General features: G+C 34.8%; 1 protein-coding gene across 3 annotated transcripts in view; it reads left to right on the plus strand.

Annotated features, from left to right (window-relative positions):
- Nucleotides 1-22299, plus strand: part of alpha-Cat (catenin alpha) — a 610048-nt gene that overhangs the window by 48486 nt on the left and 539263 nt on the right. The window lies entirely within an intron of this gene.

Below are 22299 nucleotides of genomic sequence, written 5' to 3' on the forward strand. Positions count from 1 at the left end.
GAATCTCGCAGTGTTTCGTTCAGGCACTGGGGCAGTGTTTCAAACCAGTGAAATATGTTCCAGATGTATGCTAAGAGGTCGCCCTTGCTCTACCAAGGATCATGAAGACAAATTTTTGGTTAAAGCAGCAAAATATAATCGACACACTACGACAGTTCAGCTTGGAAGTTGGCTCCATTCAAGCACAGGGTATGTAGATATCTCGACAAACTTTGGCAAGAAGTCTGTGACAAGTAGGCCTATATACCTGAAAGCTTTTAATCTGCACCCCTTTATCCACTGCTCATCATAGAGCACGTTTTCAGTGGTGGTGCTGTATCCATAAATATTGGGTCTAATGTGCTCTTTATAGATGAGATTCGTTTTAGTCTTTCCTCCAATTCTAGACGACACTTGATCTGCTGTGAAAGTGGTACTTCTTACTATCATGAAATGTTCTTGAAAGGGATAGATACGGCAGTGCTGGAAGCATGGCGTTGGGGGGCATTATGCTTAATTGACGCACCAATCTATAAGTGCTGGAAAAAAAAGGGAATATGTTTGATGAATAATATTGCAATGAAGTTCATCAATGTCATGTTTGATTATTCTGTGGTGCTCTAAGTGAAGAAATAATTTTTATGGATGACAATGCCATAGCATATCATACACGAGTAGTGGAGATACTTCTGGAGACTGAGGATGTTAATCAAATAGAGCAGCCAGCATGCTTCTTGGATATCAACCCCATAGAAGATTTGGACAAGAGATGCATTGTTGCTCAAAATTCCCTTCCAGAAAACAAACAAGGCCTTATCCTTGCTTTGGAGGAGTAGTGGGCCAATTTGCCTCAAGAAACCCTGAATTGCTAGGTGCTAAGCATGGTATGATGTGAGAGCTGCATCGTGGTTCAGGGTGGACATTTTCCATACTGAAATGTCTCTCTCTGCATATTTTTCTGTAAGCACTGTACATTAATTCCTTAACTACATTCTTAGGAAATTTGTAACTTTTGCCAAAAACATATTGCAATTTAATTTGTACAAAATTTATAACACATTGTTTGTGCAATCTAATTTATGTACATATTTCACCGTAGTCCTGAAAATTTTTTGTATACAGGTAAAAACATAGTTCATCTTTAGCTTTTGAACACCAGTGTATAATTGGCACCATACACTTCCTTAAAGAAGCTTGATTAACAAGGTCAGATAATTGATTGGCCATGTTAATCAGCAAGAAAAATATTCATTCCACAATATTTATGATTGAGTGACTTTTAATAACAATATGCCCTAATGCATGTTTTTACCTTGGAATGTATTCATGAAAAGTGATTTATTGTAATTAACACAGACTTTCATAATCAAAAAATGCAAACAATGAATGCAGAGTAATGAAGTTTTATTGTTTAAACTGCCAACAGAGCTTAAGGAGTAGTTAACTTATAACCAGACATTTCTTGCAATGTTAATTTTGAAATGTGTTATTAATTTAATATCACTAATGCTCTGTTAATATGGCTCAGAAAAGAGATATCGCAGATTGCTGTTTCTTTATTGAATGATATGATACAATTTGAAGACTATGTTAAAATGTTCTAATCATAAACTGTTGGGATTGTATTCAAATGTTATATGAATGAAGATTATCTGAAAATTTATGAATACTTTATAAAATTACTGTGAACACATTAACAAAATAGGCCACTATGTTCTATGAGCTTGATCAAACCTTCTTTCCCTCTCAAACAGCTTAGTCTTAACATGCCAAACCTAGTTCTGGGAAGTGAATACTGGTACCTAATGTAGAGAATCTACATTGACATCCTACCTATAAGAAGTCAAACCACTGTTTTTTGGAACAAATAATAAACTTATTAAAAGCAGTTATATTTTGATTAGCATGTTAATTAGAGAATATATTACTAAATATGCTCATCTTTGATTAGCTTTGTCTTTTCAATACAGCAAATTTGTTTACATGGGTACTTAGTTTGTCAAGTTAATCCTGTATCATTTTAAATATGTTGCAAATATAAAACATCAAGTATTTTAAAAAGAATAACACATTTTTATATAACGAAACCTGTGGTAAATTCATCACTAAAAGCACATGTACTAACCACAGTAATGACTATTTAATTCGTAAATATTTCATCCCAAGTATCTTGGGACATCATCAGTACAGTAGTTCAAACAACACTAGTAATAACATACAGTTAGGGCGCATGATTACAATGTAATCTCAATATGCGTGTAGCAACGTGTTATAGAAGTAAATTAAATAACTGGGAAAAAAAATATATATATATATAAAGATTATTTTACACAATTTTGTATAAAAATTTCCTATACTTAGGAATAGTAAGAACGTCGTTGCAGTTTAAATTTGGTCTGTGTAGTAGGCTTCAGCACTTTCTTTATGTAAACGTTCATATTTATATAAAGATCTGTGTAAAAGGTTCGACTTCTTCCAATGGATCTTATGGTTTGGATTTTCAACTCCATGTTGGGAGAGACCAGATTTCTGCGGTGTGAAAAGACGAATGTGGTCTTGATGTTCCGAGATGCGTTTCTGAACAGACCTACCTGTCTGACCAAAGTAAGACAATTTGCAGGAGCATGGGATCTCATAAACGCCAGGTAACATCAGAGGTGAGAGTTTGTCCTTAGGAGAAGGTAACAAGTTATAGATGTGGTTGATAGGTTTGTAAGTAGTGGCAAAATTGTATTTCTTCATAATTTTTGAAAGACATTTGGAGATGCCTTTGACGTATGGTATGGGAATCCTATGGATTTCTTCTTGTCTGGGTTGATGTGTGGGAAGGTGACTGATGATTTTTTGAGTTGTTTTAAGATTATATCCATTTAGTATGGCTGTATTTTTGATTATTTCTACTTCTTGGGTTAGAGAATCTTCAGAGGAGCAGAATTTGTGTGCTATGGAAACTAGTGATTTAATGATGCCAAATTCCTGAGATGGATGATGAGCGGAAGAATTGTGAATGTAGCAACCTGAAAATGTAGTCTTGCCATAGACAGACGTGGCGATGGAACCATCTTCTTTTCTTTGAATGTGTAAATCCAGAAAGGAGATACCCTGTGGAGATTCTTTTTCTAGCGTAAAGTTGATGCGAGGATGAAGAAGGTTTATTTTATCTAGAAACAGTAGTAATTCCTGTTCAGGGATGATCCCAGAGTGCAAATATGTCATCGACATATCGTAACCAAATTTTTGGTTTGGGTTCAAAAGTGAATATTTCTTCAAGGTGTTCTAGAAACAGGTTTGCTAAGTTTGGTGATAAAGGAGATCCCATTGCTGTTCCTTCTTGCTCGTAAATTTGACCTTTCCAGGTGAAGTTACTGGATGTAATAACAAATTTGAATAATTCAACTATATCAGGAGGAAATTTTTGAGTTAATAATTCTACTGTTTCTTTGTGGGGAATGTTCGTAAAGAGGGAGACAATGTCGAAGCTAATTAACAAGTCAGTTTTTAACAGTTGAATGTCTTTTTATTTTTGCATGAAACTGTGGAATTTTGATTGAGGCTGAGTGGCCTATGTGAGGACTGCTCCATCGCCACGTCTGTCTGTCGCAAGCCTACATTTTCAGGTCGCTACATTCACAATTCTTCTGCTCATCATTCATCTCAGAAATTTAGCATCATTAAATCACTAGTTTCCAGAGCACACAAATTCTGCTCCTCTGAAGATTCTCTAAACCATGAACTAGAAATAATCAAAAATACAGCCATACTAAATGGATATAATCTTAAAACAACTCAAAATATCATCAGTCACCTTCCCACACATCAACCCAGACAAGAAGAAGTCCATAGGATTCCCATACCGTACGTCAAAGGCATCTCCGAACGTTTTTCAAAAATTATGAAGGAATACAATTTTGCCACTACTTACAAACCTATCAATCAAATCTATAACTTGTTACCTTCTCCTAAGGACAAACTCTCACCTCTGATGTTACCTGGCGTTTATGAGATCCCATGCTTCTGCAAATTGTCTTACTTTGGTCAGACAGGTAGGTCTGTTCAGAAATGCATCTCGGAACATCGAGACCACATTTGTCTTTTCACACTGCAGAAATCTGGTCTCTCCCAACTCAGAGTTGAAAATCCAAACCATAGGATCATTAGGAGAAGTCGAAACTTTTACACAGATCTTTATATAAATATGAATGTTTATATAAAGAAAGTGCTGAAGCCCCACTACACAGACCAAATTTAAACTGCAACGATGTTCTTACTATTCCTAAGTATGGGAAATTGTCATACAAGTGTAAAATAATCTTTTTATTTATATATATATATATATATATATATATACACACACACAGTAAAACTCCGTTTTTACATTCCTGTCATTTTCCGTTGGTCCCGTCTTAAGGCCTATTCTTTCGATGTATTGTTTTCCCGCCATTAACAACTTGATGTGGACGTTATTTCACGTGATTTGCATTTTTTTCTCGAGTTGGAGTACTGATTTTCGAATCGATTGCTGTGGAAATCTGCGCATTTCTGTTCCCAGATGGCAATACTTACTTTCGGCTGTAGTTTTGTTTCCGCAATCACGGTGACCTGCATGCTTGCCGCAGTAATGTAGTGATGAGCGATACCATGAATTTTCAATCACAGTATGAATTGATATTGTAGAATTCTGCTACATAATTTTGCGTGTGAAAGTTGCTTTCAAGTTGTGGTGGTGATTAGTAACATGGAGAAAAAAGACAGAAAATGTATTTTGGGTAGAAGAAAAGATGGCAATTCTGCGATGTAGATTGGCATTCCAGAACACATGTGCATTTAGCAAAAGATCTTGGACTCTCCATGTCCACTTTGAACCCGATAGTAAAAAAAAACAGGTCAAGCACCGAACTCAGTGCAAAGCAATCTGGTGCGATTCAAAAAAAAAAAAAAAATAGAAAAGCAAAAACAATCAACAAATAAAGATTATTTTATATAGATAAATGTAAGTAATTGTAAATTCATTTATTTTCAGTTATTAAATTTTGTAATCTGGTATGTAGACTCGCATACTAGCAGTAAGTCATCTTTTAGCCTTATTTAAACACATTTTTTTACATTTCTTGCTATTTGCACTTTTTTCCATCAGTCTCCCCTAAAAAGTGTAAAAAAAAAAAAAAGGGGTTTTACTCTGTGTATATGTATATGTATATTTTTTTTTTCCAGTTATTTAATTTACTTCTCTAACACGCTGCATGCATATTGAGATTCCATTGTAATCATGTGCCCTAACTGTATGGTATTCCTAGTATTGTTTGAACTACTGTACTGATGATATCCCAAGATACTTGGGACGAAATATTTACTAATTAAATAGTCATTACTGTGGTTAGTATGTGTGTTTTTAGTGATGAATAACACATTTGTTGAAAGTTTTTTCACTTGGTTATGATATAAATTAAAGATGCCAAGAAATTATATTCTTGGTTTCATCCTTTATCCCAGTGTAAGCAAACAAAGTTTGTGCGATAAAGGATGAAACCAAGAATATAATTTCTTGGCATCTTTAATTTATTATGAATAAGACGTTGTATTTGTTGATAAACAGCTAGTCTGAAACAAGATAAGAAAGAACACACACACACACACACACACACACACACACACACACATGGAGAAAAGTATGGCATGAGAGAGGACATGAAAGAATTACTGGAAGTAGCAAAAGAAAAGAATCAGAGAGTTAAGATGGTGTGGCTGTTGCTGTGGTATGACAGAGTAGATTTGGAGGGCCATAATAGCAAATGACTCGATGTGTAGGTTATGCATTTTGGGGTGAAAAGATTATCAACAGTATACCACATTGGTGGAACCATACTCCAGGAAATTGATGAAGCCAGAGACTTGGGGGTGTTAGTGGATAGGGAGTTAAAGTTTGGGGGGAGGGCCCATTTCAAAAGTTGCTAAATTAGATCACTTGGTTACTGAAGAATACTTTGACGAGCAGAGACAAGCAGGTTATTGTTCCTCTTTATCGAGCCTTGATAACACTCCATCTTGACTACAGTTCGCAGATCTGGGCACCAGGATTTCTTGGTGATGGGGAGGAGGTAGAGAGGATCCAGAAGCAAGTGACCAAGATGGAAGCTGGTCTATGGAATGAACCTTATGAGAACAGGTTGAAGATCTGTGGGTTACAGAAACTGGTTGATAGGCAGAAAAGGAGTGATATGATTAAGACATTCAAATTACTTAGGGGTTTTTACCAGATCTATTCAGAAGAAATTTTTCAGAACAGTTGTGGTGGTGAGAAAACTAGGGGCCATTGATGGAAAGTGATGAAGAGTGTAGTTACCAAGGGTGATGTTAAAACTAGGTTTTGTTACTTGGAGAGTGGTGAATGAGTGGAATAAGCTGCCAGAGTCTGTTGTGGGTGCCATGACTGTGAATGAGTTCAAAGCAAAGTATGATAGATACTGTGTGAATGCTGAATAGTTCTTGACGTGATATTTAAGGCCTCCTTCGATGAGCTTAAGGACTCCTTGGAGTTGCCTATAATAATAATAATATATTCTACCTTGTTTCAAAGTAATTGTGTATCATTGAATTAAACATCTTATTAAATATTTAATGTATTATGATTAGCAGTAAGTTGTTAACTGTGTGTATGTGTGTAGGTAACTACATCTGCTGTCTAAATCACAAGTATCTTTAAATTATGTGAATATGATAAGTTGTTGTTATTATTATTGCATGGATGCCTCCTTGGAGTCTAAAGACTGATCACAGGAGTGTTCAGATGACTCATCACAGACTATCCACACAATATTTGCTGTGCGTCTTCTTGAACTCGTTGACAGACAAATAAACAAACATTCACAATGGACTAACAAACCTATTATACTCGTTAACTGCTCTCCAAGCAAAAAATGAAGTCCTCGCATCCTTCTTGCTAATCACATTCTTTGTTTCCAAGTATATGACCTCCTTTGTTTTTCTCCACCTCTAGCCAAGTGCAGAAGCTTTTCTTCTGCATGAATCCTATAATATCCTTTCATCATCATCAAATTCCTGCCATGTACTCTCAAGGGGTGTACAGGATATGATAGTACTACATGAAAAATTTACATCATTACTAACTTCCTATCTACAATTTTCCTCTAAATCAGTCTGTTACTTGTCAAGACTACAACATTTTCAGATCTAATATTTCTATCGTCTAAGGCACTTTGTACCATATCAATCCACCTATATATTGCTCTTCTTCTGGGTTGTTTTCCCAACCTGGCAAAGAACACTTGTTTTGCTAATCTTTCCTGGCCCATTCTGTTTAAGTGACCATACCACCTGAGATTAGCTCTGCTAACGCATTCCTGGTTGCTGACAATTTCAAGTTCTTTCCTAATATCCTCATTTTTAATATGATATTGCCATTGATACTATCTGTTCATGCCTCTAATCTTTCTCAGGACTCTCATATCTGCGGTCTCTAGTCTTTGGTCAAGTGTTTTAGTACTGACCCAGCTCTCAGATCCATAAGTTAAAACTGGTTTGAACACTGTCTTGTATACAGCTAATTTAGTGTTCCGACTAATTTCTCTCTTATTCCATATGAATTTATTCAATTGCCTTCCTACCATACCAGCTTTGTTGATTCTGTTGTCTATTTCCATATTTAATTTACCATCTTCAGTAAAAATCGTGCCTAAGTAGCTGAAATGTTTTACTTGTTCCACAGGTTCTCCATTCACAACGTAGTTAACATTTTGAATGGAGAACCTGTGGAACAAGTAAAACAAGTAGAACCTGTGGAACAAGAAATTTTTCAGAACAGTTGTGGTGGTGAGAAAACTAGGGGCCATTGATGGAAAGTGATGAAGAGTGTAGTTACCAGGGGTGATGTTAAAACTAGGTTTTGTTATTTGGAGAGTGGTGAATGAGTGGAATTTCATACCATATCTATTACAACAGCTATTCAATTTAGTCAGAGAATCTTGCAGACTTGTAGTGGATTTATTTAGAAGTATAACATCATCCGCATAAAGCAAAGAGCTGACATTAACATCTATAATTTTGATATCATGTTTAATAACACTTTCCTTCATAATGTGATCCACATAGATAATGAATAACAAAGGGGATAATGTACATCCTTGTCTCACACCAGATTTAACATTAAACCACCTTCCTGTACTTCCTTCAATTCTAACTGCTCACTTACAACTGAAATAAAGACTAAGTATTGCTTGATATAATGCCCCATTGACACCATATAACTGTAGCGTACTGAATAGCTTCTCTCTTGGCACCTTGTCACATGTCTTTTCCAGATCTACAAAACTTAAATACAAATCTTTATTATTATTATTACCACTGCAAGAACTCATGGAGCCAAAGACTCATCAAGGAGGTTCTTTTATCACACACACAGCTCATTATACCGTGTTTTAAACACATTCGAACTCTTTGCAGACACCAAATTTTCAGACAAGGCATTCCAATCATTCCCAACTCTGCATGAAAAAACCTGACTCTCACTCCCCTACTCACACTCTCTTTATGCAGTTTCCAGGGATGATCTCTGGTTCTCCCCTGATCTTCCACTATTCTCTGTAAAATTTCTCTAGCATTGATCCTATAACAACCCCTTACCAACTTGTAGGTCTCTATCATATCTCCCCTTTTTCTCCTGTCCACCAGACTCTGCGAATTACATCTTCTCAATCTTTCCTCATACTTGACATTCCAGAAGTCAGAAACTACCTTAGTCAGTCGCCTCTGGACTCTTTCCAACATCTCTTCATCCTTCTGAAAACCCTGTGACCAAACCTGGGCACAATAGTCCATGTGTGGCCTAATCAAAGCCTTATACAATGAAACAAGAATCTCCCTACTTCTACACATCAGTATCCTCTGCATCATTCCCAGAAGCATTTGTGTTGTCTTCACAATTTTGGCGATGTGTCCCCTAAATTTTAGATCCTTATCCACTATCACCCCCCAGATCTCTTTTTTCCTCTACCTCCAACAATATATTCTCACCAAGCATAAATTCTACATCCCATGTTTGTTTTCCAAATTTTAAAACCTTACATTTTGCAACATTGAACTCGTATCCCCATTTCCGTGCCCAATCACTCTATCTATTCAAGTCTTCCTGTAAGGCCACAACATCTTCACTAAACTTCATGGTTCATCCTAACTTTGCATCATCTGCAAACAACTGAATATCTCCATCCAAATCTTCACCTATATCATTAATATACAATTTAAACAGTAATGGAGCTAAAACAGACCCCTGAGGCACTCTACTAGTGACGTTCTTTTCCTGGATATCGCTCCATCATACACAACTTGTTGTTACCTATCAGATAGCCAGTCTCCAATCCAATGCACCAATCTAATATCCAACCCCGTATGCTCTAGTTTGACTGTCAACTTATCATGAGGTACTCTATCAAAAGCCTTTGCGAAATCCAAGTATATTACTGTGTATCCTTTTCCTCTGTCTAAGGAAGCAGTCACTTTATTGCAATAAGTCAGTAGACTACTAAAACAAGATCTCCCTTTAGCAAATCCATGCTGTCCATCAAAGATAACACCATTGTTATCAACCCAACTCTGGATCCTAGTTTTCACAAGCTTCTCCAACAACTTAACCACAACACCTGACACACAGATAGGCCTATAGTTTGATGCTTGAGTTCAATCACCTCCTTTATGAAGTGGCACACTCTTGCCCTCCTTCCACTCCTTAGGAACTTGCAAGACTCATATTAAAAAAATATGTCAAGGCAGGTGTCAACTCCCTGGCACATTCTTTCAGAATACGTGGTGATATATTATCAAGTCCCACAGCCTTATTAACATTTAGTTTACTCAACTCCCCCATACACTTCTTGCTCACCTACAGTCAGTCTCTCCTCCCCATCATCATCAACTGCTCTCAATCCCTCCATGAAGTCACATTCACAAGATTGAAAGATCTTAATGAACTGCTCATTAAGTGTCTGCACCACATTCTGCATCAGCTGTCTTTATACCATTTTCTCCTATCAATGTCATCCTTTCATAATTATTCTTTCTTTTGCTGGATACATATCAAAAGAACTCCTTACGATTCTTTTTGGCTCCATTAGCCAACTGCTGTTCATATTCCCATGATTTTTCAACTATTTGTCGTAAAGTGAAAATCTGATTCAGACAGCTTCTATTTGGCTTGAGAGAGCTCTACTTCAATCATGGCATGAATTCGTCCCTCTGTCCAGGCTTTCTGAACTATGCAGTGCGACCACTGTAAGACTTTTATACCACCATACTTCAGCATTTCTGGTCGAATGTCATCTACTCCAGCAGGCTTTTCTCATTTCAAGCCTTTGATGACTTTTTCTACTTCAAGTATGGATATGTATTCCTGTCTATATGCCTGTTGAGTGTTTTTTACCACTGTGCTATCACTGCTTGTTTCATTTAGCAATTTTTCGAAAAATTGAATTTCATATTGAAAAGAATTACATGTAACAAAGTTTTAAAGCGAATAAAAGTTGAGCAGCTTTCAGATGTGAACTGTAGACTAACATATACAAGGATATCTTTTTCTCCAGTTTTCATGTCACCTTTATCATCTCTAATTCTGTTTACAACACTGTTTCCTCCATTTCTGAGCTTCTTCACAACTTCCAGGTTGTTGAAGGTGGCAAGAATATCTTGCTACCTTCTTGATATTTATTTTCTATTTTCTTACCAAAGTCTTCTCATGAATTTGTTTAGCTAGTTTTACACAGTGTTTGGCTTTCCTACATTTGTCTCTGTATTCTCTAAGAGCACAAATTGATTTATTTGTCAGCAACTTTTGATATGCTTTCTTCTTTTCCTTCACTGCCTCTTTAACTTCCTGTGTCCACCATGGAGTTCTGATTTTTCTATCCTTCTAGACAACTTCACCACATGCCTCTCTGGCTGAATCAATCAGGGTTTTCTTCAAGGCTTGCTATTGAATCTCCAAGGTTTGGTTCCTGTTCTCAAACTCTTTCATTTTTTCTTCAATAATCCTTGTATATGTTAGTCTACAGTTCACATCTGAAAGCTGCTCAACTTTTATTCGCTTTAAAACTTTGTTACATGTAATTCTTTTCAATATGAAATTCAATTTTTCCCGCTCAAGACTAAATAATGATCATTTCCAATAACAAATCCTCTGTACACTCTGGTTTCCTGCACCAGGGAAAAGACATCACTATTGACAATAACATAGTCAATGAGATTTTTCTTATTCCTTGCCTCTTCTCTCTCTATATGAATTTGTGCACATTTTTATGTTGGAACATGGTGTTAGGAATAACCAGTCTATGTCCTAAGCAGAAATCCAACAGGTATTTGCCATTATTATTAGCTTTGCTGTTTGTTCCAAATTTTCCCAAAATATTTTTGTATGTCTGACAATCATGATGAGAAGGTGGTTTGGCCAGAGAGATGAATTGTATATGAAGATGACCAGCTGCTGCCCATGTTTGTACGTGGTTAAAAGAAAGTGGAGAAATGGTGGTGGCCACTTCATTAGAGCATCATCAATGGAAAATACATATTAAAAAAAAAGACCATGTAGAAATAAATCTGGGAAAGTGATGAGAGAGAGAGTCGGTGGAGGAGTCATCCATTAAAGAAATAGTTATCTTCTGTATACAATCAAGCTTCTGAGGGAGGTTTTTGATACACCACATCAGATGTGAGAATAGTTTCCTAAGGTTGGTTGGGTTTGGGATTTATACAGCATTAGAGATTGAGCAGAAGAGAAGTAATGTTTAGAACGAAAGGATTTTTTGGATGTGGGGGGGGGGGGTATGGATTTTTCATGTGTTTATACCAATATCGGCTAGATGTGAAATTCAACTGTAGAAGAGAAAATGGTTGGGTAGAATGTTATTGGAAGTGAGGTGTGATATTTCTTCTGGGAAATGGATTGTGTTTGGTTGCATTAAAATTTTTTAAATTGTTTTCGGTCCCCTCCCACTTTTTTTTATACTCCCACTCAGGAAAGGTTGTAAGTCTATAGTAAATTAATACTGCGAGTGGGCTGAGGTTTCATTTTTCTGATTTTTTTTTATTCATTTTATAATTTTTATTTATTTTTGCATAGTCTGGAAACCATGCTCTAGAGAGAGAGAGAACATGGAACATGGAACCTGGGCATTGAAGTTCATCTCCATCCTAAGAACAATCGCAAATAGCCAGTGCCCATGGTGGTGTTCCAACTTGCAGATTGTTGGTTGGAGAATGAATACACTAACCAACGAGCCAACCAGACCATCAAAAATAATTTCAAGATCAGTGTTTAAGGCACAGTAGCCTCTAGTTCTTTTATTTTTTCCTGTCTGAAATGTTTTTACAGTTTGGTCAATGCCAGATTAACTCTACTGTAACTGCACCAGTGGCCCTGTTTATAAAGTGCCCCAAAATTAGGAAACTGGACAAATGAAAGTGCTAATTCTGCATACTGGTCACCCTTAATTTGTGTTCTATATTTAATTTACCATCTTCACTAAAAATCGTTAAATAAAGATTAAGTATTGCTTGATATAATGCCCCATTGACACCATATAACTGTAGCGTACTGAATAGCTTCTCTCTTGGCACCTTGTCATATGCCTTTTCCAAATCGACAAAACTTAAATACAGATCTTTGTTATATTCCCATACTTTCTCAACTATTTGTCGTAAAGTGAAGATCTAATCCTGACAGCCTCTATTTGGTCTGAATCCAGCTTGTTCTTCACCAAGCTTTTCTTCCACAATTCTACTCAACCGTTTCTGAAGTATACTTGCATAGATCTTGCCAGGAACACTAAGAAGGGAAATACCTCCTGTAATTCTCACATTCAGTTTTATTTCCCTTTTTATAAATTGGTACTATGAGAGCTCTACTCCAATCATCAGGAATTCGTCCCTCTGTCCAGGCTTTCTGAACCATGCAGTGCAGGCACTGTAAGACTCTTATACCACCGTACTTCAGCATTTCTGGTCGAATATCATCTACTCCTACTGCCTTTCCACATTTCAAGCCTTTGATGGCTTTTTCTACTTCAAGTATGGATATGTATTCCTGACTGCATGCCTGGTCAGTGTTTTTTACCACTGTGCTATCATCACTGCTTGTTTCATTTAGCAGTTTTTCAGAGTAATTACTCCATATTTCAAGGATATCTTTTTCTCCTGTTTTCATGTCACTTTTATCATCTCTAACTTCTTTTACAGCACTCTTTCCTCCATTCCTAAGCTTCTTCAACAACCTCCAGAATATTTTGCCACCTTCTTGATATTTATTTTCTATATTCTTGCCAAAGTCCTCCCATGACTTTTGTTTAGCTAGTTTTACACAGTGTTTAGCATTCTTGCATTTGTCTCTATATTCTCTAAGAGTACAGGCTGACTTATTTGACAGAAACTTTTGATATGCTTTCTTCTTTTCCTTCACTGCCTCTTTAACTTCCTGTGTCCACCAGGGAGTTCTTATTTTTTTATCCTTGCAGACAACCTCACCACATGCCTCTCTGGCTGAATCAATCAATGTTTTCTTCAGAGTTTGCCACTGAATCTCCAAGGTTTGATTCCTGTTCTCAAACTCTTTCATTTTTTCTTCACTAATCTTTGTGTATTTTAGTCTACAGTTCACATCTGAAAGCTGCTCAACTTTTATTCGCTTTAAAACTTTCTTACATGTCATTCTTTTCAATATGAAATTCAATTTTATCCTGCTCAAGACTAAATAGTGATCACTTCCAATTTCAAATCCTCTGTACACTCTGGTGTCCTTCACCAGGGAGAAAACATCACTATCAACAATAACATAGTCAATGAGAATTTTCTTATTCCTTGCCTCTTCTCTCCATGTGAATTTGTGCACATTTTTATGTTGGAACATGGTGTTAGTAATAACCAGTCCATGTCCTGAGCAGAAATCTAACAGATATTTGCCATTATTATTGGCTTTGCTCTTTTCTCTTTTCCAAAATATTTTTGTGTGTCTCACAATCATTTCCTACTCTGCTATTTAGATCCCCAACAAGGACCAACTTTTCCTTTTTCATTGTGTCAGTTGCTTTTTCTAAAGCCTCAAAAAATACCTCCACTTCTACCTTAGTAGAACCTTCTCTGGGACCATAGGCACAAATATGTGTCATTGTCCGGTGTCCCCATTCTCATTATTTGCCCACATTACTCTATTTGAGACTGACTGCCATTCAAGAAGATTAGCTTTGTATTTTGTGTTGAATACTATGGCTACTCCTTCTTTTCCTTGATTGTCATTGCCTGAATATAACATTTTTTATTTATTGCTCAGAAAGATCTCACCAGTTTTTGTCTTTTTTGTTTCAGTCACCCCTATTATGTCGATCTGGTACTTATCTAATTCCTCAGCTAGCTCCATTTCTTTGCCATTCAGGCTTCTTATGTTGATAGTACCGATCTTTAATAACTCTGGTGATGTTGAGTTGGGGGATGTTTTCAGATTTGTTCCAGTAGCTGACTTTTCGCTGTTCACCTTTGGTTTCCTGGTGAAAATAACGGGGGAGCCTTGTTTAACCGGGGATACGTCCCAGCCGGCATGAAATTTTGTCATGTCGTACCATCATTTTTTATTTTGGTTTAACCAATAAAAATACAATTTGGTCGGCTAAATCCCAAATTGCCAGCCCATCCTCGTACGTTCAGTATCCAAGTAGATACCCAACAGGGTGCACCACGAGAAGGTGAGGATTGGACATTAGGTCAGAAGCCCTGTTCGGTTCTCTGCATTCCTTTAAAGGCTATGTGGAGGTCTCCTCTCAGTTATACAGTTTTGACCCTTAAGCACCCCTTATCATTGTATTGTATATGAGTGTGTTGTTACAAAAAGTTTTTTTTGTAATCCCTGAAGATGTCTTTTGACTGAGATGAAATATTGGAAGCATTAAAATTAGTTTTAATCCTTTCTCAGTGCTGATAATATTCCATTAAGCCTCCAACATGAATGGGTTCTTAGTCTCTGAAGATATGTGCTACTGTAGTTGTAAAATAATTCCAAATCGATCTTGAAAATTTTTGCTGATCATCATTGCCTTTTAATTATTTGTCTTAATCACATTATATAAACTCCCATGGGTTTTCAGAAGAGAAGGAGTAGAACAATTTGAAACCTCCAGACATTTGATCCCATATAAATATTCAATGATTTTTTGTTGCTTGTGTTCTGTTTATTCTTCATCATGTGTGTGTTCTTTGAGATCTTTCCTGGAAGATAGTGTCGACATAAGTCAATATTTGGGAAGGCAAAATAATCTTGGATACATTCTCCAGAATTTCCTGTGAATTTGAATTGTAGTTGGTTTGATTCCAGTTCTGTTCTTTAAATATATAATCCTCCCATAACTTGCTTCGAATTCAAATATGCAGCTGAGATAATTTTTCTTATTTTTGCAAACTGATCTTTATTTTATACCTTTATATTCTACTTCAGCAGTTGCTTTTGAAGCAAGAATAAAATTATGTCCTTGGCTTAATGTATTTTCTGGAGCTTTACATGCACTTTGCAAATCGGTAATAATATTCTGTTTCATAGCTGAATGTGATGCACTTCTGTTAGTACTTCAGACTAAAGGTTACTCAGTTGAGTGATTCTTGTGTATATATATTTATTTTATTTATTTTTTATATAGACAAGAAATACACTATAGAATCTTTTATTGTAGCTCCCCCCCCACCCACACACACTTATAATCAGATATTGTGCTGTGTGCACAATGTGTAGTTATATCACAAAATTTATTATTTCGGACTTATTGTGATAAAAAAAAAAAAAAAGTGAAACATTCACAAAAGTGACTCAAAATTTGGTTGGAATGCAAAAATAGTGTGAATTTTCCGTTTAATATTTATTTATTTATTTTCTGTTGTGACTTGTAGGTTCAGTTATTTGCTGTACTTCCAAGTTTATGCTTGTTACTAATAACATTATCAAATTTCACTAGTTTGAGCTGAAGGGGATGAGGGAATGATGCACCTTAAAATCACAGATGGATTTGACTGAATATTTGTGTGTGTGTGTGTGTGTTCCTAAAGAAATATCATAATGTAAATGTCACGTTAAGCAGAAACTCACTGCAGTTTGTGTTTTCTTATTGCTTATAATGTATATTTATTACTTGTTTCAATAAATTTTATTAAGATTTATTAATGCTTCTCATTACTTTGTTGTCATTACCACTTCCCCAGCCCCCTCCTCAGCTTTTAATATATCATGTTTTGGCCCTTTGGCTGAAACAAACTGGGTTTTGAATCCTGCTTAGGACATCAATAATCTTTAAGGGCTTTTCAACCTAAGGTGAGTTTAGCCAGCATCTTGTAAAAACTTGCATCATAACTGCATTTGTCATAAGCAGGCTTTGGGTCTTTTAAGCATATGCTTTCAGAGATATATGATCACAGCCAATCCTTAGTTCTGCTTGTGTTGCACAGTCACAAGTACACACTTATATATCAGAAAATTATAAATATGTATTATACATTCATTTTTAGTGGTGCTTTTTCATTTTGTTATTTTTTTTAATAATTATATTGTGACAACTAAACCTATAAAATTGCAAGATTGTTTTCTTAGCCTTCTTGAAAGGACGAGAATAACAAATGTGCATTTAGAAATGGTTTGCATATTTTCACAGACATTTAATGTCTTGAGTTATTGTATTTGATTTTTTATAAATTTTTAATTGTTAATTTCTCGTATTATGAAGTTCTATGAGTTTGCTGTTATAAATTTTTTTTGCATAAAAAAGCAAAGTTTTTTTTCATTATGATTAAGCCATATGTTGATAAGGGAGTTGTTACGAGATTAATGTGGAAGAGATTTTTCATGAAATGGAGAGTTGAACAAGATGCTGAGCAGGTGAGAAATAATAGTTATTGTGTGGAATGCATTGTTTGCGCTCTGTTTAGCAGTTATATCTCCCATGATAAGTCTGACTCCATGGAGGTCTGATGTTGATGATAGTGATCTTTATTTCTAAAGAAATAGCCATATTTTAAAACTTCAAATTTACATCATGGCTCATATATATATATGTTGTTATCCAGTATACATCTTAAAATTTGTTACATGACATCTCCATGCCTTTGAAGTATTATGCATGTCTTAACTTAACAGTTGTATTGTTAGTGAAAAAAAAAAAAAGTGGTTTTCGTTTCTTATAATTGAAATGTCTCGACATACTAATCTTCCTAAAATAAGCATATGTCTAAATGGCCCAGATGTTTGTGGCTAATTTTATTTAACATAAGCATACTATCTTATTCGACACGTGACCATCTGTTTGCCTAACCACAAGCAGAGTTGATGAATGAATTTCACCTGGTGTCAAACTTTCACCTTTCTAAACATGTTGGAGGTCTGAAGAAAACTTTCTCAAGTGTCTTGAGAAAGTTTTTTTCTATTTGATCTATATAGCAGGGCCTCCCATACATGTTACTATAGATTTGCAGCCATTCATGGATAGGATTCATATAAAAAGAGCTAATTAGATGAACCAAAATACTTTTATTTGTCTTACAGTATAAAACTGCAGACATTAACTTTAGTTTGGTGAGTAGCTTACTTTTTTTATTTTTATTTTGGGCTGACTAATGATTCAGGTAATATGAATGTAACAACTGCGTGCATAAAGGAGTGGTGGGATTTTCATTTTGCTGAATGTGGTAAATTATAAAATGAGAAAAGGAGAGAGAGACTATGGCTTTCAATTTTATATTAGTTGGCTTATATAAGCTTTTGATATTTTTAGCAAATTCTTTAAGAGGTATGCTCTAAGGTTATGATTTCATTATGCAAGTTTAGAAACAATGGATTGTAAAAATTTCTCATCTTTGTTTTGCTCATTTGTCTTTTTGCAGCATTGATTGTGCTAATCATAAAGCAATGTGATTATTTGTTATGGATGCTTATGCCATTTATACATTATTAAAAATTAAATGGCTAAGAAAATAGTGTACTTCGAACATTTTTTCCTTGTGGATAATTGATATAGTTAGTGTTTAAACAAACTTCAGGTTGTTATATAAAGTAATCTTTACTGTGCAAGAACTTTTGAAGTTTTATTTTGGTGCACCAATGAGCATGTTTGAAAATTGCAGCTAGACAATAATCACTCATTAACAAAGGTACATACTGATATCAGTTTGGGAAGTAGTTTATAGAGAATTGAAATTATTGTACACTATGAAAATTAAAATTTACAGACTTTAAAAAGGAAAACATTAATGGGGAAACATAACAAAGTGTAGGTGTTAAATTGTGAATGAAGATATTTTGTATGTTTAAATACTTCATTCACATTTAACATAATCCACCATGTTATAAGCAAGACTTGTAAATATTATTTGTTGTTAGTCTCTTGCTTGTAATATATTATTCATATAAATGTTTTGAGTTTTGTCTGTTATTAATTAATTATTTTATCTTAGAATATGTAATAATAATGAAAAGACTCTATATAAACCTTATATCATTCACTTTAATTTATTCCTGTGTTAATATTATAAGAAGCTGTGCAAATATATTATAAGAATTAGTATTTATCATATTTAAATGTATATTATATGAATTGTAAAATATCCTTTTATTTTGTTTCTGTATGTAAGAGCGATTTTATGTAATTCTTCTCATTGAATTTGATTGGCTGCTGAAGGAGAAACAGAGTTTGTTTTAGTCAGTGCGTGTTTAGAACGTGAACGGTTGTGATATGGAGTGAAGCCAGTAGATGTGAGCTGGACTGGCTAGAACTGGATTTTGGTGCGAAGAATGAAGGTATTTAATTGGAAAACGAAAGAAAAGGAGAGGAGAAGCATTCAGAACAGCACGGAGTAAAGTAACGGGTGACAGTAAAGGGAATTTGGAAATGCCATAAATAAATTAAGAAGGGACCGGGAAATTAATAGGCAATTAGGAATATCTCTACAGAATTCTAAAATTACGTCAAATTCCCATTGTTTTGAGGAAGAATAGTGCAAAGCTGAAATTAATGCATAGAAGAAAATAAGAAATAAGTAGATTACCTGAAACGAGTGCATCAAGACTTGTGAAGCTCTATGTTTAATATTTCAGTTATATAGTGAAGATTCCTTTTGCATAGTGTTACTTCAAAGTGATAGTTAACTTCAGTTTTAAGTGTGACTATAGTGAATCCAATGTGCAAAGGATGTAACCCGGTAAGAGCAGTCTTACCGGGTTAATTTTTTTATATTTCAGCATGAAGAAATAAGAGTTAGCTCCGCCTGATATATCTTAACATTAATGTGGCATTCTACTAAAATTAGTCGAAGTATGGAGCTCTAAAGTGTTTCCCCTTTGAAGTGATAACTGCCTCATAATTGAATTGAGTGTTTGTTGACTGTGAGAATTAGAGAGTTCTACTATAAGAGTATTTACTGTAAGATTCTGTAACATTTAACTGTGTGAACCATTTTAATTATTCGGAAGAATGTAGAATTGACAGCTGGATGTCTGATGCCTAATGTTTTATGTTTGTTATGAATACCTGAACTAAGTTTTTTGCATTATCTTGTTTTCAAAGTTATACTTAATGTATATGTTATATAACCCTGCATTAAATGTTTTGTTTTATTGATTCTAATTTGGTGTTTGCCTGATTCTCCTTCATTGCACCGCTCATAAAAAATATCGGACCTTGCAGAAGCCTTAAATGATAACATTAACCTCGACCTGTATAAAGTGAGATTGAAAAAGTTAATTGATGATTGATTCCTCTATATTATATAGAGTAGTCTGAATATAGGGTGGCGCAGGATAATATAAATTTCTCTATATTCAGATCAGTATCATTCAGCATCTAACAAAATAAAAATGGAATTTAAAGAAATAAGAATAGATCCAACTAACCAACATAAATGGATCAATTAGCAAGATGAACGACACGACGTAGGTATGTGTACAAGTGTTCAGTGGCTTGCAGTTAGTGACTGTATTTATAGATTCTGAGAAATGAAGTTAACATAGTGAGGATTTGGCATTCTATCACTAAAATTTAGTGGGATATTACAGGAACTATTAAGATATAATATTGAGTTTAGAAGAGTCTCTATTTGGAATAGTCTGTAGAAGGAAAACTAATTATTAGTGATATAACTGGCATTTAGAATTTTTTTTTTTTAAATTGAGAATTAAGTTTTTGAAGTAGAAATATTAGTTAACAACACAGTTATTTTGGGAAGCTAACAAAGCTTCAGAGATCATATGTTTACTTTTGCAAGGAATATTATCTGATAATGAGTTTTCCTTTGTGTAATTTAAATAATGTTGAGGTGACCAGAAGTATAGTAATTGAGGATACCAAGGTAAGAGTAATTTGTATATTTTGAATGACAGTGTGAAAAGAATTTAGTTTACATGGTTTCAAGAGCTTGATTGCATTATTTCCAACAAGGGGTAATTATAAGAATAATTGCCTAACTGTTTTCCATTTGGATCACCATTTTGATGATGAATATTTACATCATCACAAAGAATTTCCTGCTAAACAGCAGTGACCTAAATACCTCTCTAACCAAAGCTGTTTGTCATGCTGTAAATTTTGACTATAAGCTTTCTAGATTTAGTGTGTCATATGCTGCTGTCAAATCTATAAATACAGCTTCTGTTGCTAATCCCCCTTTCAAAGCCATCCTCAATAAACTGTGATAAGTTTAATACTTGTCTAGAGCAGGATCTTCCTGGTCTAAATCTTGCCTGTTCTTTTATCATTATCATTTGTTTATATACGGTATCAATGCAAAATGTTGATTGCGAAAGTCATTGAGCAGAAAGTGTATTTTAATTCTAAAGTCTTGAATTCTGTTAGACTGGAGCTTGCTAATTGATTTTGTTAATTGACATGATTATTTGGAATTGATTAGAATGTTTGTATTAGAAGCACAGAGAAATAGATCTTGCAATGGTTAATTCCTTCAGACCTTTAATTCATTTAATGTAATTTACTTTAGATATGAATATTTTTTTTTTTCTTCGTTTTTGTGGAATGAATAAGTAAATCATTTGTAACTTCAGTGTTTGTGTATTATTACATTAAATGCAAGGTTATTTTTGATGTTATTCGACTCCTAAAACCATATTAGCACCAGATAGAGAGTTATTGGGTCACTTGTTATTTTTCTGAATTCGAATGTTTCCTTGTACACTGAAAAAACATTCAAATATTCAGATTGTACCTGAATAACCTCTGGGTGGGCAAGGTAGGGAAGGAGATCTTTGTTCACCCAAGGGTTTACAAAATTCAGTGCACCTGCAACCTATCCTACGTAGGAGAAACAGGACGCACCATCCCAATAAGAAAAGACGAACATAAACACCACATTAAATTACTTGACTATGGTAAAACAGGTATGTCAGACCATGCATTTCAAGCATGTCACAGAATCAATTTGAAAGGCACACCAAGTCCACACCAAAGCCTGGTTTGAAAGAAAGTTCAAGGAAGCTTGTGTGATGCTGAAACACCACCGAAATCTAAACAAGAATGATGGATTAGTAATTCAAAGAATTTGGAGGACCTATCTGCAACCTATATGGCATCCAAAACATGAAGGCAGAACCCCAACACAAGAAAACCTTAATATAATAAAGAGGACTGTGGAGATATGTTTAATGTAGTTCTGCTATAAAATTTTATTTTTATTTAATTTTTTTTATCATCTGTAAATTATTATACTTATGTATAAAAAATTATTTTATTTTGTTAATTAATTTCTATTTATTCGTACTTTCGTATTTATTTTATTTATTAATTTATTTTTATATTTTTTATTTTATTTATTTTTTTTCACCAGAGATCAGGCTAGGGTAAACAACTAACAAAGCATGTAGATTTATCTTTCTTTTGGTAGTGTTGTAACTTGTGTCCTGTGCAGGGGCGGCTCGTGCATAGGCACTGCAGAACTGCAGCACCACCCCAATTTTTCTCTCTATATAAATATATTTATTAATTTATTTATATTTGCTTGTAATATCTAATTTTATCATCAACAATCCTATACAATTCTCTTATTTTGTATAAAAAAAATAATAAAAATCCATCTTGTAGCACTTAGGATGGCAAGAGACACTAGCAGCATTGTTTTTACCAGAGTGTCATATTGCTACGTGCGCAAGCATATGCATGTCACAGTGCCGCATTACGCTAATAGCATAATACGGCACTGTCCGTCGCACAGTTCCACTGTTGTTTATATGTAGTTTGCACCAGTAGTAGAATGTTCATAGTGCTTATCGTGTTTACTCCGTCTCTTTAAATATTT

This window comes from Typopeltis vanoorti, chromosome 4 (genome assembly GCF_054136105.1).
Source record: "Typopeltis vanoorti isolate ZY-2024b chromosome 4, IOZ_Tvanoo_1.0, whole genome shotgun sequence".
Classification (NCBI taxonomy): Eukaryota; Metazoa; Arthropoda; class Arachnida; order Uropygi; family Thelyphonidae; genus Typopeltis; species Typopeltis vanoorti.